The sequence below is a fragment of the Phocoena sinus genome, chromosome X (genome assembly GCF_008692025.1).
Source record: "Phocoena sinus isolate mPhoSin1 chromosome X, mPhoSin1.pri, whole genome shotgun sequence".
Lineage (NCBI taxonomy): Eukaryota > Metazoa > Chordata > Mammalia > Artiodactyla > Phocoenidae > Phocoena > Phocoena sinus.
This window is the reverse complement of record NC_045784.1, coordinates 60,826,574-60,840,746: the sequence shown is the minus strand read 5'-3', so window position 1 is coordinate 60,840,746 and position 14,173 is coordinate 60,826,574. Positions and strand designations below refer to the sequence as shown.

Genomic DNA, 14,173 nt, shown 5'->3' with positions numbered 1-14,173 from the left:
GAGAGTACGCCTGCCGATGCAGGGAACACGGGTTCGTGCCCCGATCCGGGAAGATCCCACATGCCGCGGAGCGGCTGGGCCCGTGAGCCATGGCCGCTGAGCCTGCGCGTCCGGAGCCTGTGCTCTGCAACGGGAGAGGCCACAGCAGTGAGAGGCCCGTGTACCACACACACACACAAAAAAATTCACTTGTATATTAAAAAAAAAGCTTTATTGAGCTATAATTCATGTACCATACAATTCACCTATTTAAATGGGTTTTAGTATACTCACAGAGTTTAGCAGTCATTCCTCATTCCTCTCAACCTCCCAGCCCCTGGCAGCCACTAATCTATTTTCCATATCTATAAATGTGCCTATTCTAGATATTTCATATAAATGGAATCATACAGTGACTGTCTTCTTTCTCTTAGCATACAGTTTTCAAGGTTCATGTTATAACATGTGGCAGTGCTTTATTTCTTTTTCTTTCTTTTAGTATTTTTTTTTAGTACTTCATTTCTTTTTTTTTTTTTTTATAAATTTATTTATTTTTGGCTGTGTTGGGTCTCTGTTGCTGCTTGTGGGCTTTCTCTAGTTGTGGCAAGCAGGAGCTACTCTTTTTTTTTTTTTTTTTTTTTTTGCGGTATACGGGCCTCTCACTGTTGTGGCCTCTCCCGCTACAGAGCACAGGACGCTCAGGCTCAGCGGCCATGGCTCACGGGCCCAGCCGCTCCACGGCATGTGGGATCTTCCCGGACCTGGGCACGAACCCACGTCCCCTGCATCGGCAGGCGAACTCTCAACCACTGCGCCACCAGGGAAGCCCACTTCATTTCTTTATAATGAGAAATAATATTTGTATGGACATACCACATTTTATTTTTCCATTCATCAATTGATAGACATTTGTTTCTATTTTTTGGCTATTATAAATAATGCTGCCATCAATATTTGTGTGCAAGCTTTTTTGTGGACATATGTTTTTTTTTTTTTTTTTTTTTTTTTTTGTGGACATATGTTTTCATTTCTCTTGGGTATATATCTAGGTGTACATTTGCTGGGTCATATAGTAATTCTATGTTTAACCTTTGGAGAAATTGCCAAGACTGTTTTCCACAAAGACTGCACCATTTTACATTCCCACCAGCAATGTATGAGGCTTCCAATTAATCTACATCTTCACCAATACTTGTTATTATCTGTCTTTTTGATCATTCTAGTGGGTGTGAAGTGGTATATTATTGTGGGTTTTTTTTTTCCAGGGATCGAACCCATGGCCCCTGCAGTGGGAGTGTGGAGTCTTAACCACTGGACCGCCAGGGAAGTCCCCTTATTGTGTGTGTTTTTTTTAAATAAATTTATTTTATTTATTTATTTTTATTTTTGGCTGCGTTGGGTCTTCGTTGCAGTGCGCGGGCTTCTTATTGCAGTGGGTTCTCTTATTGCAGCGAGCGGGGGCTGCTCTTCGTTGAGGTACACAGGCTTCTTATTGCAGTGGCTTCTCTTGTTGCGGAGTGCAGGCTCTAGGCACGCGGGCTTCAGTAGTTGTGGCACGCGGGCTCAGTAGTTGTGGCTCACTGGCTCCAGAGTGCAGGCTCAGTAGTTGTGGCACCCGGGCTTACTTGCTCCGCGGCATGTGGGATCTTCCTGGACCAGGGCTCGAACCCGTGTCCCCTGCATTGGCAGGTGGATTCCTAACCACTGCACCACCAGGGAAGCCCCTTATTGTGGTTTTGATGTGCATTTTCCTGATGGCTAGTGATGTTGAGTATCTTGTCATGTTCTTTTTGGCCATTTGCATATCTTCATTGGAGAAATGTCTATTCAGATCCTTTGCCCATTTTAAAGCTGAGTTATTTATCTTATTTTTTATTGTAAAATATACATAACATAAAATTTACCATTTTAACCATTCTAAAGCATACAGTTCTGTGGCATAAAGTATGTTCACAGTGTTGTACAACCACCACCACCACCCATTGCCAGAACTTTCTCATCTTCCCCAGCTAAAACTCTGTACCTATTAAATAATAACTCTCCATTCTCACCTCTCCCCATCCCCTAGAAACTACCATTCTACTCTATGTCTCTATTCATTTGACTACTCTAGGAACCTCATATAAATGGAATCATATAATATTTGTCCTTTTGTGACTGGCTTATTTCCTCTAGCATGATGTCTTTAAGGTTTATCTATGTTGTAGCACATGTCAATATTTCCTTCCTTTTTAAGGTGGAATAATAGTCCATTGTATGTATATACCACATTTTGTTTATCCATTCATTTGTCAATGAACACTTGAGTTGTTCCACCTTTTTGGCTATTGTAAATAATACTGCTATGAACATAGGTGTACAAATACCTGCTCAAGTCCCTGCTTTCAGTTCTTTTGGGTATATACCCAGAAGTGGAATTGCTGGATCATATAGTAATTCTATGTTTAAATTTTTTAGGAATCACCATACTGTTTTCCACAGCAACTGTACCGTTTTACATTCCCACCAGTAAGGCACAACAACACTTGTTATTTTCTGTTTTTTTTTTTATTTTAAAATAGTCGTCTTAGTGGATGCGAAGTGGTTATCTTTTTATTATTAAATTGTAAGACTTCATTATATATTCTAGACACAAATCTTTTATCAGATAAATGATTTGCAAATATTTCCCCCTATTTTATGGGTTGTCATTTCACTTTCTTCAAGGTGTCATTTGAAGAACAAAAGTTTTTAACTTTGATGAAATCCAATTTATCTATTAATTCTGTTGCTTGTGCTTTTGGTGTCATATCTAAAATCCATTGCTGACTCCAAGGTCATGAAGATTTACACCTATGTTTTCTTATGAGAGTTTTATAGTTTTGGCTTTTATATTTAGGTCTTTGATCCATTTCGAGGTAATTTTTGTGTATGGTGTGAGATAGGCATCCAAAGTCATTCTTTTGCAAGTGACTATCTAGTTGTCCCAACATAATTTGTTGAAAAGATTATTCTGTCTCCCATTGAATTATCTTGGCACCCTTGTCAAAAATCAGTTAACCGTAAATGTGAAGGTTTATTTCTGGACTCTCAATTCTATTCCATTGAGTTATATATCTGTCCTTATGCCAGTATCACACTCTCTTGATTACTGTAGCTTTGTAGTAAGTTTTGAAATTGGAAAGTGTGAGTCTTCTAACTTTGTGCTTCTTTTTAAAGATGATTTTTACTATTCTGGGTCTCTTGAGTTTCCATATGAGCTTTAGAATCAGCTTGTCAGTTTTTGCAAAGAAGCCCATTGGAATTTTGATGAGTATTGCCTTATATCCATAGATAAATTTGGAGAGTATTGCCATCTTAATGTCAAGCCTTCTGGTCCATTAGCATGGGATGGCTTTCTTTTTTGTTGGTTTTTTTTTTTTTTTTTTTTTTTGCGGTACGCGGGCCTCTCACCGCTGCGGCCTCTCCCGTCGCGGAGCACAGGCTCCGGACGCGCAGGCCCAGCAGCCACGTCCCACGGGCCCAGCCGCTCCGCTGCACGTGGGATCTCCCCGGACCGGGGCATGAACCCACGCCCCCTGCATCAGCAGGCGGACCCTCAACCACTGCACCACCAGGGAAGCCCCTGGCTTTACATTTTTTAACGTCTTCTTTGATTTCTGTCAACAATATTTTGTAGCTTTCAGAATGTAAGTTTTGTACTTCTTTTGATAAATGTATTATAAGTATTTTATTCTTTATTCTTTTTGATGCTGTTATAAATAAATGGAGTTACTTTTTAATTTCATTTTTGGTTTGTTTATTGCTCCTGTATAGAAATACAATTGACTTTTATATATTGATTTTGTACCCTGAAACCCAGCTGAACTCACTTATTAGTTCTGTTGGTTTTTAGTGGATTTCTTGGGATTTTCTATATGCAACATCATGTCATCTGCAAATAGTGACTGTTTCCAATCTGGATGCATCTTGTTTCTTTTCCTTGCCTAATTGCTCTAGCTCAAACTTCCAATGTTGAATGTAAGTAGTGAGAGTAGACATCTTTGTCTTGTTCCTGATTATAGGGGGAAAGCATTCAGTTTTTCACCATTAAGTATGATGTTACCTGTGGATTTGTGTGTGTGTGTGTGTGTGTGTGTGTGTGTGTGTGCTTCAACCACCTTTATTTTCTTTAATTAATTTTTATTGGAGTATGGTTGCTTTACAATGTTGTGTTAGCCTCCACTGCACAACAAAATGCATTTTTTATAGCTCTTGAGAACTGCCTCTCCTCCTGAGCTAAGTCTCTGAGCCTCTACTCTGGAGATCAGGTCAGGGACAGTGGCCTCTTGGAGTGACACCCCTGCTTTATGAGCTGGGCACTGAAAAGGGCTGGTAGCCTCTGGTCTTTTTGGCTTGCCAGTGTGGAACCTCTGCCCTACAGGCTAGCTGGGCAAGGGCCTTAGGACTTGCAGTAGTTTTTTCCTGCTGCACCTCCCCTCCCTGCTCTGAGATTAAAAAAAAAAAAGATGTGTAAGATTTTTCCTAGTACTGTTATGGTTTCATTTTATATTTAAGTTTTTTTATCCATATGGAATTTATTTTATTGTATTTTGGTACAAGATATATCTATGAATCCAACTTATTTGTTTCTAGATAGCTACCTATTTGTTCTACAGAATAGGGACGATTTTTCTTCATGTCTGCATCTCCAGTGCCTAACATAGCTCCTTGCCCATTGTAGGTTGTCTGTAAATGTGGTTTGAATGAACAAGATGGATACTGTGCTTCTCTTATAATATTTAGTACCTGCCTTACTGGGGTGGACATACCGTAAAATGACCCCCAATTTGTCACACCCTGTATAATCCCCTCCCCTGAGTGCAGGTAGAACCTGTGACTTGCTTTTAATCCATAGAGTATGGCAAAGGTGATGGTATGTCACTCTCATGATTACATTAGGTTATATAAGACTCTATCTCAGCAAACTAGAATGAGAGAAACTCTCCTGCTAGCTTTGAAGAAGCAAACTGCTAGGAAATAAACTGCCTATGGAGAGGGCCATGTAGCAGGGAACTGCTGGTGGCCTCTAGGAGCTGAGAGTCTCAGTCCCACAACCATAAGAAACTGAATTCTGCCAACTATGTGAGTTTGGAAGAGCATCCCAAGTTCCAGATGAGGCCCCAGTCCTGGCCTATACCTTGATTTCAGCCTACTGGGATCCTAAGCAGAGACCTAGCCAATCTGTGCTGGGACTCCTGACCCACAGAAACTATGCAGTAATAAATGGGATTGTTTTAAGTTGCTAAATTTGCGGTCATTTGTTACACAGCAACAGAAAACTGATTTACTTAAATTGTTGACCCGTTTAGAGCTTCCAGGTTTTCTTCATATCATTTTAAGTCAGTTTACTCCATCTTATTCCTTCAAAGTCAAGTTTTAAAATTGAATATATGACATTTAAGTACTTATTACCATTAAATCCCACCTTCTTTGTTTGGAATCAGTGTTCTAGCATGTAGATTATTTGATAGGTTTTATCTCCTCTTCTGTGAGTTCTTCCTGGATGGCTTTTCTCTGTGCTTTTCCCCTAATACACTGTGGATTGTTCTTTCTTTTGAGATACAGTAAGTCCCCTGCATACGAACCTTCAAGTTGTGAACTTTCAAAGATGTGAATGTGCATGCCATCAATGTCAGGCGTGAGTGAAATTGCAGCTTGCCCTCTGTCTCTTGTTGCTGACGATCCTTCAGCTCTACCATCTCCCACCTCTTCTCCCTCCTCCAGTCAGTAACCCTTCTTGCCTGTTCGCTCGATGCCAGCCCCCGTATGCCAGCTGTTGTACTGTACTACTGTACTTTTCAAGGTAAGATTAAAAATGTCTTCTTTATTTTTGTGTTTGTTTGTTTTTTATGTATTATTTGTGTGAAAAGTATTATAAACCTATTACAGTATAGTACTATGTTGCCGGTTGTGTTAGTTGGGTACCTAGGCTAACTTTGTTGGACTTACGAATGCGCTCTCGGAATGGAACTCGTTTGTATGTAGGGGACTTACTGTGTAATAGCATTATTACAGCGTGTTGTAATTATCTGCTTACACGCTCATCTTTCCCTACTAGACTATGAACTCCTCAAAGACAGGGACCTTGACTTTTCATGTCTTAGTGCAGTGCCTGACATGTAATAGAAGCTCAATAATTCTTTTTGTTGTATGAATAAAATGAAAGAAGAGGTGATGAATAACAGGAAATGCTTCATAGGACTTAAACAGAAGAGGTTGAAGGAAGATACGATTTGAGGTCTCCATGAAAATTTCAAGCCCCCTCTGAGGTGAATTCTGCCCCTATTCTGTCACTTAGGGATAGAGTTATGATCATAGGCCTCCCTATGTCCATTGCAGCTTATGGTGGCCCCTTTCCTGACCTAGTTGTGCTTGACAGGTACATTTAGTTCAAGACTATAATTCTGCACCCAGTTACAACACGCACACGTGTTGTTTTTCCCACACCACCAAGCAATTCTCAGACACTAGCTGGGTGTCCTAAATTCAACACAGTTCTGACACTTTGTACCTGGAGATAACATCAGATCCCACAGGCTCAGTCCTACAAGACTGCCCCGCCTCCAACTTCAGACATCAATTCCAAGTCCAGGTTGTCACCTGTGCTTCCGAATGGCTAGCTATAGAATGGAGGTTCCAAAACCCACTCCTTGGTTTTAATTACTTGCTAGAGTAGTTCACAGAACTCAGAGAAATATTTTACTTACTAGATTACCAGTCTATTATAAAAAGGTACAACTCAGGAACAGCCAGATGGAAGAAATACATAGGGTATGAAGAAAGGGCACAGAGATTCCGTGCCCTCTCTGAGAGCACCCAGACCCCAGAAGCTCTTCAAACCTCCGTCTGTTGGGGCTTTTTTTTTTTTTTTTTGGCCGCACCACACAGCTTGCGGGATCTTAGTTCCCCGACCAGAGATTGAACCCAGGCCCTCGGCAGTGAAAGCGCCAAGTCCTAACCACTGGACTGCCAGGGAATTCCCTTTTTGGGGAGGTTTTTATGGCAGCTTCATTACATAGACATGGTTGATTACATCATTGGCCATTGGTGATTGATTCACCCTCCAGAACCTTCCCCTCCCCCAAGGTCAGAGGGTGGGACTGAAAGTTGTTTCTCCTGGCAACCAGCCTCCATTCTTAGGCTAGGTCCAAAAGTCACTCATTAACATAACAAAAGACACCTTGATTGCGCTCCTCTTTCAGGGAATTCCAAGGATTTTAGGATCTCTGTTCAAGAAAGGAGGCAAAGACCAAATCACAATATCACAAAGACACTCTCATGGCAGAAACTAATGGAGCCCGAGTACCTGAGTCACAGGTAGAATAGGCTAAATACATTTCACAGGGTAGGGAATTATTGCCAGCTCCTCCTCTTTCTGATATCTACATCAGTGCTTATTTCCTACTTTGTGATAGCGAACCCCCAAGAGTTGGGAGTGGAATCAAGAACTGATACCCTCTGAGCGTAGTGTATTACTTACGAGGCAAGGACATTCCCTAAATTTTTATCGGGGAAACCTGAATATCTTCCCTAACCTAAGGAAGAGCTCAGAGTAATTCTCAGATCTAACAGAGGGTATCAAGGCTAATCCTCAAGTCTGGAACGTAACCGATGTAAAGAAAATGAATTCGTTTAATTGTATTATCAATATAATCTGTTTGAGGTTGCCAGAAAGTTGGTATTCTATGAGAAGAATAGAAATAATGGAACCAAAAGTAAGAATTTGTGAGTATATCACCAGGCTTGACCTTGAGAGCAGACATAATTTTCTCCAGAGTACAGGAGTTAATCCAACTATTCTTATTTGATGAAAAATATATCTAAGAATATCCAATTTCCTATTCATTGAAGCATTCTTTATAACGGTGAAAATTTGAGAACAGCATCAATTTACCATAATAGTTATTTTAGAATACTTCAAAAGGATATTACAGTAGATTTTGAAGAATGTTCAATGCTAAGGGTAATAGTTTACTAGAGCTGCCATAACAAAATACCACAGACTGGGCAGCTTAAACAATAGATTTTTATTTTATCATAGTTCTAGAGGCTAGAAGTCCAAAATCAAGGTGTTGGCAAGTCTGGTTTCTTCTGAAGCCTCTCTCCTTGGCTTGCAGATGACCACATTCTTGCTGTGTTCTCACATGACTTTATTTTTCAGTGTGCACCCATCCCTGGTGTGTCCAAATTTCCTCTTATAAGAATACTAGTCAGATTGGATTAGGGCCCACCCTGATGGCCTCATTTTAACTTGAAAGGCCCTATCTCCAAATAGAGTAACATTCTGAGGTCCTGGGAGTTAAGGCTTTAACATGTGAATTTTGGAGGAACACAGTTCAGTCCATACAACGGGAGAAAGTTTTACAATATGAATAAAAGTGCAGGATATAATATTTAGTGTGATTCTAATCGTATAAACATATGCTGAAAAAGACTGGAAGGAAATACTCAAAAATATTAATAATGGTTTTCTTAGGGTTTGGGAGTTATGAATAATTTAAAATTTTTCTTCTTTATGTATTTCTGTATTTTCTGAATTTTCTACAATGAGCACGTGTTCTATAATGGAAAAATGCAATAAAAGTTACATTAAAAATTCATTCCTTTTTCCCTTAATTCTATGACTAAATCAATTTACCTTCAAGAACAGAAGACAAGGGGAGATAAATGTGGCAGAAAAATTGATATCAATTGTTAAATTATAAGTGGCATTCTGTTATAAGTCAAGCTCTAGTGAAGTTGACCCTATTGACTGGTTCTCTTTTGAGTAAAATAATTTAAAATGACTTGTTTTTATGCGTGAAGGGGATCAAAAGGTAAAACTTCCAGTTATAAAATGACTAAGTCATGGGATGTAATGTACAGCATGGTGACTATAGTTAATAATACTGTATTGCATATTTGAAAGTAGGAGAGTGGATCTTGAAAGTTCTCATCACAAGAGAAAAAAATTTTGTTACTGTGTGTGGTGATGGATGTTAACTTGAATTTATTGTGGTGATCATTTTGCAATACATACAAATGTTGTATCATTACATTGTACACCTGAAACGAATATAATGTTATGTCAATTGTACCTCAATTAAAAGATTTTTTTAAACTTGTTTTTTTAATTTGAAAACCGGGGAATTCATTTCTGGACTGCAATAACACCACTATCCACTACCCTACAATGAAACCCTTGTAGAACCTTTCATCTGGCCCTTCCTTTGACATCTAACTATGAATTCCCATCCTGAGAAGATGTTTAAATCAAAGCATCCATATCATGTACTTTAGACTACTAATTTTCTTTTTCTATGGGACCACACTGTAAGAGATGTCAAAGCAGGAACCTTGTAGTATTGCTGTGGTCTTCCAGGTTCACCCAACTATGATATTATGTCTCAACATATGAGCACACAGATTCCAAGCAACTGTTTCCAGATACCTTTATAATCACCTCCATTTTTACACTTTAGTATATCTGTGCCGCCTTATTGCTTTCTTTTTGGGCTCTCTCTTCCCACGCTGCTCTCAGCTCTGAAACTGCATACTTTTTCCCGTTCATCAGGAGCTGGTTCATCCAACTCTAGCATCCACCTTTGGGTGCATTTTCTCTTATCTAGTTCAAAGGTCATTGAATCATACGGGCTCCCCTCCATGAGGCAAACTTGCAGAACCTGTAATTAAGGAGACATCATCTAGATGCGGGGCAACATGGTTTTCATTAGAGTTAGCATTCCTAATATTAAGAGCTTATTAAATGGCTGATAAGTAAGCATATAGATGAGCAACTAGTGGATGGAATGTAATTAAACTTCGAAAACAGTTTTTGAGAAGCTTTTATTTCAAAGGTAATTCAAAAGGAAATATCCTTTTTCTTTCCTCATAAAGACCAGCAACTTAGCAAGATACCAGGTGCTGGGGTTAGAAGAATAAAATGATCTTTATACTTGAGAAGGCCGGCCTAGTGGGGGATACGAAAAATATGAACACGATTATTCTTTTTTTTGGCCATGTGGCATGTGGGAGCTTAGTTTCCCAACCAGGGATCGAACACCTGAACCTCCTGCATGGGAAGCATGGAGTCTTAACCACTGGACTGCCAGGGAAGTGCCTGAATACGATTATTCTTTTATAGAAGAAGTACTATGTTAGATATATAAACAGAAGAAAAAGCTCTCTGGGCTCGGACCTAGGTTTTGGTGACATGGCTAAACGCACCAAGAAGGTCGGAATCGTGGGTAAATACGGGACCCGTTACGGTGCTTCCCTCAGGAAAATGGTGAAGAAAATTGAAATCAGCCAGCACGCAAAGTACACTTGCTCCTTCGGTGGCAAAACCAAGATGAAGAGATGAGCTATGGGCATTTGGCACTGTGGTTCCTGCATGAAAACGGTAGCTGGTGGTGTTTGGACCACACCACCACTTCTGCTGTCACAATAAAGTCTGCCATCAGAAGTCTGGAGGAATTGAAGGACCAGTAGAAGCACCACCTTTTGAAATGTTGCTAGCCTATAATAAATGGTTAATTTATGTAACAAAATTACTTTGGTTTGTTGTTAATTTTATTAGTTAAATGTTCTTATTTGCATTGCATTAATTTTGCTTTCTAAAAGACTTGGATATTAAAATCCTTCTAATTTTTGTTGGAAAAAACAAAAACAAACAAACAAAACCAGAAGAACAAGAGGTTAACACTACCTAAGTAGTGGATGTTAAGGTTTTAAAGGAGTCAATACATAATGCTTCCTTTTCCCACTTCATAATTTCTAACCAACTGAGAAATAAGGCATAGGAGACCAGTAAATGGAGATTAAAATGTCAGCATTCTTACTGATGAAACTGTTGAGTGGACATGACTTTAGAGCTGCAGTCAAGTGGGCCTTTTAATTTTCTTTAATTCTCTGCCATGAATTAGAGAGACTTAACTCACCTGGTCGGGCAACCTAGGCCACCCTCACAGAGAGCAAATCAGAATGCACCCTCTCTATAGGCAGGATGGCTTCAAAAGTGGGATTTCTGCTAAAATTGTTGCCTCGGTATATCAATCGCTTTGGAACAAAATCTCATTTTCAAAACAAGCAAGATAGCAGAAATTACTGTAAAATGACTGTCTCACTTTGAAAAATAAACTGCTTGGAGTACTTTGTAAAAGGAGTAAGTTTTGCCTTAACAAATGTTAAAATATGGTAAAGCACCCATTATTTAAAATGTTCTGGGAAAAGAAACTAGAAACCACATAAATGTGCATAAATAGGGGACTGGTTAAATAAATTATGGGCCACTCCTACTGTGGAACATTAGGCAGCCATTTTAAAAAGTGAGGAGGGCCCATGAATACTGATATGGAAAGCAGTTCAAAATATATTTTCAAGAAAAAAAAAAAACCAGAAGAACATGTATAGTATAATCATATTTGTATTTTAAAAGGCTATCTGGGGACTTCCCTGGTGGCGCAGTGGTTAAGAATCCGCCTACCAATGCAGGGGACACGGATTCGAGTCCTGGTTGGGGAAGGCTCCACATGCCGCGGAGCAACTAAGCCCATGTGCCACAACGACTGAGCCCGCGTGCTGCAACGACTGAAGCCCACTCGCCTAGAGCCCGTGCTCTGCAACAAGAGAAGCCACCACAATGAGAAGCCCGTGCACCCCAACGAAGAGTAGCCCCCGCTCGCCGCAACTAGAGGAAGCCCGCGCACAGCAATGAAGACCCAACACAGGCAAAAATTAATTAATTAATTAACTAAAAAAAAGCTATCTGTATTTAAATTATGTGTATATTTTCTTGTATAGGCACGGAATCTAGAAGAAAGCAAACCAAACTGTTAACAGTAGAGATCTCACAGTGGGTGGAAGTGGATTTTTATTTTCTGTCTTACATGTTTTGCTTTTGTAATTTTTAAATTAAAAAATGTAATGTGCTGGCATAAAAGCAGACATAGATCAGTGAAAAATAGAGAATCCAGAGCTATATGCTAGTATATTTGAGAATTTACTACATGATAAAGTAGACATAATCAGACAGTCGAGAAAAAATGACTGATGAATTGTGTAAGGTCGGATCTTAACAAACGGCACCGCGAAACAGAGGAAAGCTTCAAGGAGCTTTATTAGGGAGCGCTCCCGGGCGAGGTTCACTGGTCCGGGAGAAAGGGGCCACAGAAGTCGCACCCGGGAGAGGGTTGGGCAAGATTTTATAGGGGAAGAAGGGAAAGGGGTGTGGTGAATCTGGGAGGGCGCAGGGTATTCCTTATTTGGTGGTCTTTTCGGGTACCCTGGGGGACAGTTAGTCCCGCCCCTCGAAAGGCGGGAAGGCTGGGCCGGGTTCAAAGTCCCCAGGTCAGTTCCTGGAACTGGGTGGTCCGGAAAGTCTCCAGGTCAGTTTCTGGAACTGGGTGGTCCCGAGAGTTTCGGTCTGATGCAACCTGTGAATCTGATTGTGTTCTCCTGCCTCGGGCCAGTTGGCCTTACAAATTGTATTAGGCCGACTGATTTGTATTTTGACAAAACTTCAAATTATTTATATACATAATATATATAATATCACATTTCAAACACCAAAGTAAATTCCAGATGGGTTACAGGGTTAAGTAGAAAAAGTGAGATATCATCTATAAGAGGGTGATCATTTAAAACTTTTTTTTTTTTTGCGGTACGCGGGCCTCTCACTGTTGTGGCCTCTCCCGTTGCGGAGCATAGGCTCCGGACGCGCAGGCTCAAGGGCCATGGCTCACGGGCCCAGCCGCTCTGTGGCACGTGGGATCTTCCCGGACCAGGGCTTGAACCCATGTCCCCTGCATCGGCAGGCGGACTCTTAACCACTGCGCCACCAGGGAAGCCCCATTTAAAACTTTTAATTTAAAACAATTCAAGCCTATGGATAGTTTTAGTAGTGTAATGAATACCCATATACTGTTTACCTAAATTCACCAATTGTCAGTGTTTGCCACATTTGCTTTCTTTCTCTCCCTCTACACACACTCTCATGTGCATGCACGTGCATACACACATATGCACATTACTTTTGCTGACCCATTTGTGACACTTCATCCCTAAATACTCAGCACGTGTCTCCTAATAACAAGGACATTCTCCTACATAACCTCAATACCATTATCATGCACAGGAAACTAGTACTGATACACTATCATCATCTAATACATAGTCCACATTCAAATTTCCCCAATAGCCCCAATAATGTCCTTTATAGTTGTTTTTAAAAAATATCAGAGTTCCATGGGCTTCCCTGGTGGTGCAGTGGTTGAGAGTCTGCCTGCCGATGCAGGGGACATGGGTTCAAGCCCTGGTCCGGGAAGATCCCACATGCCACAGAGCAACAAAGCCTGTGCACCACAACTACTGAAGCCCGTGTGCCTACCACAATGAGAAGCCCATGCACTGCAACAAAGAGTAGCCCCCACTTGCTGCAACTAGAGAGAAAGCCTGCACACAGCAAGGAAGACCCAACGCAGCCAAAAATAAACAAAAACAAAAACAAAAACCCCACAGCTAGCCATCATACTTAATGGTGAAAACCGGAGTGCTTTCCCCCTATAATCAGAAACAAGGCAAGGATGTCTACTCTCACCACTTCTATTCAACACTGTACTGGAAATTTGAGCTAGAGCAATTAGGTAAGGAAAAGAAATAAAGGGCATTCAGATTGGAAATGAAAAAGTGAAACCATCTCTGTTTGCAGATGATATGATCTTGTATATAGAAAGTCCTAAGGAATCCATTAAAACACTATTAGAACTTATAAGTGAGCTCAGCCAGGTTGCAAGGTACAAGATCAATATACAGATATCAATTATATTTCTATAGGATCAATGAAAAAAATAAGGAAACATTTTATTTACAATAATATTAAAAAGAATAATATACTTGGGAATATATTTATCAAAAGAAGTACAAAACTTACTCTCTGAAAACTATAAAATATTGTTGACAGAAATTAAAAAGACCTTAAAAAATGGAAAGACATCCCATGTTCACAGTTCAGAAGAGTTGATATTGTTAAGATGGCAATACTATCCAAATTAATCTATGGATATAAGGCAATATCCATCAAAATTCCAGCTGTCTTCTTTGCAGAAATTGGCAAGCAGATCCTACATTTCACATGGAAATTCAGGGGACCCCAGAATAGTCGAAAGAATCTTGAAAGAGAAGAACAAAATTAAAG

General features: G+C 40.1%; 1 pseudogene; it reads left to right on the top strand.

Moving 5' to 3' along the window:
* The first annotated feature begins 10,192 nt into the window (after window positions 1-10,192).
* LOC116748029 lies at window positions 10,193-10,470 on the top strand (annotated as a pseudogene).
* The last annotated feature ends 3,703 nt before the right edge of the window (window positions 10,471-14,173 follow it).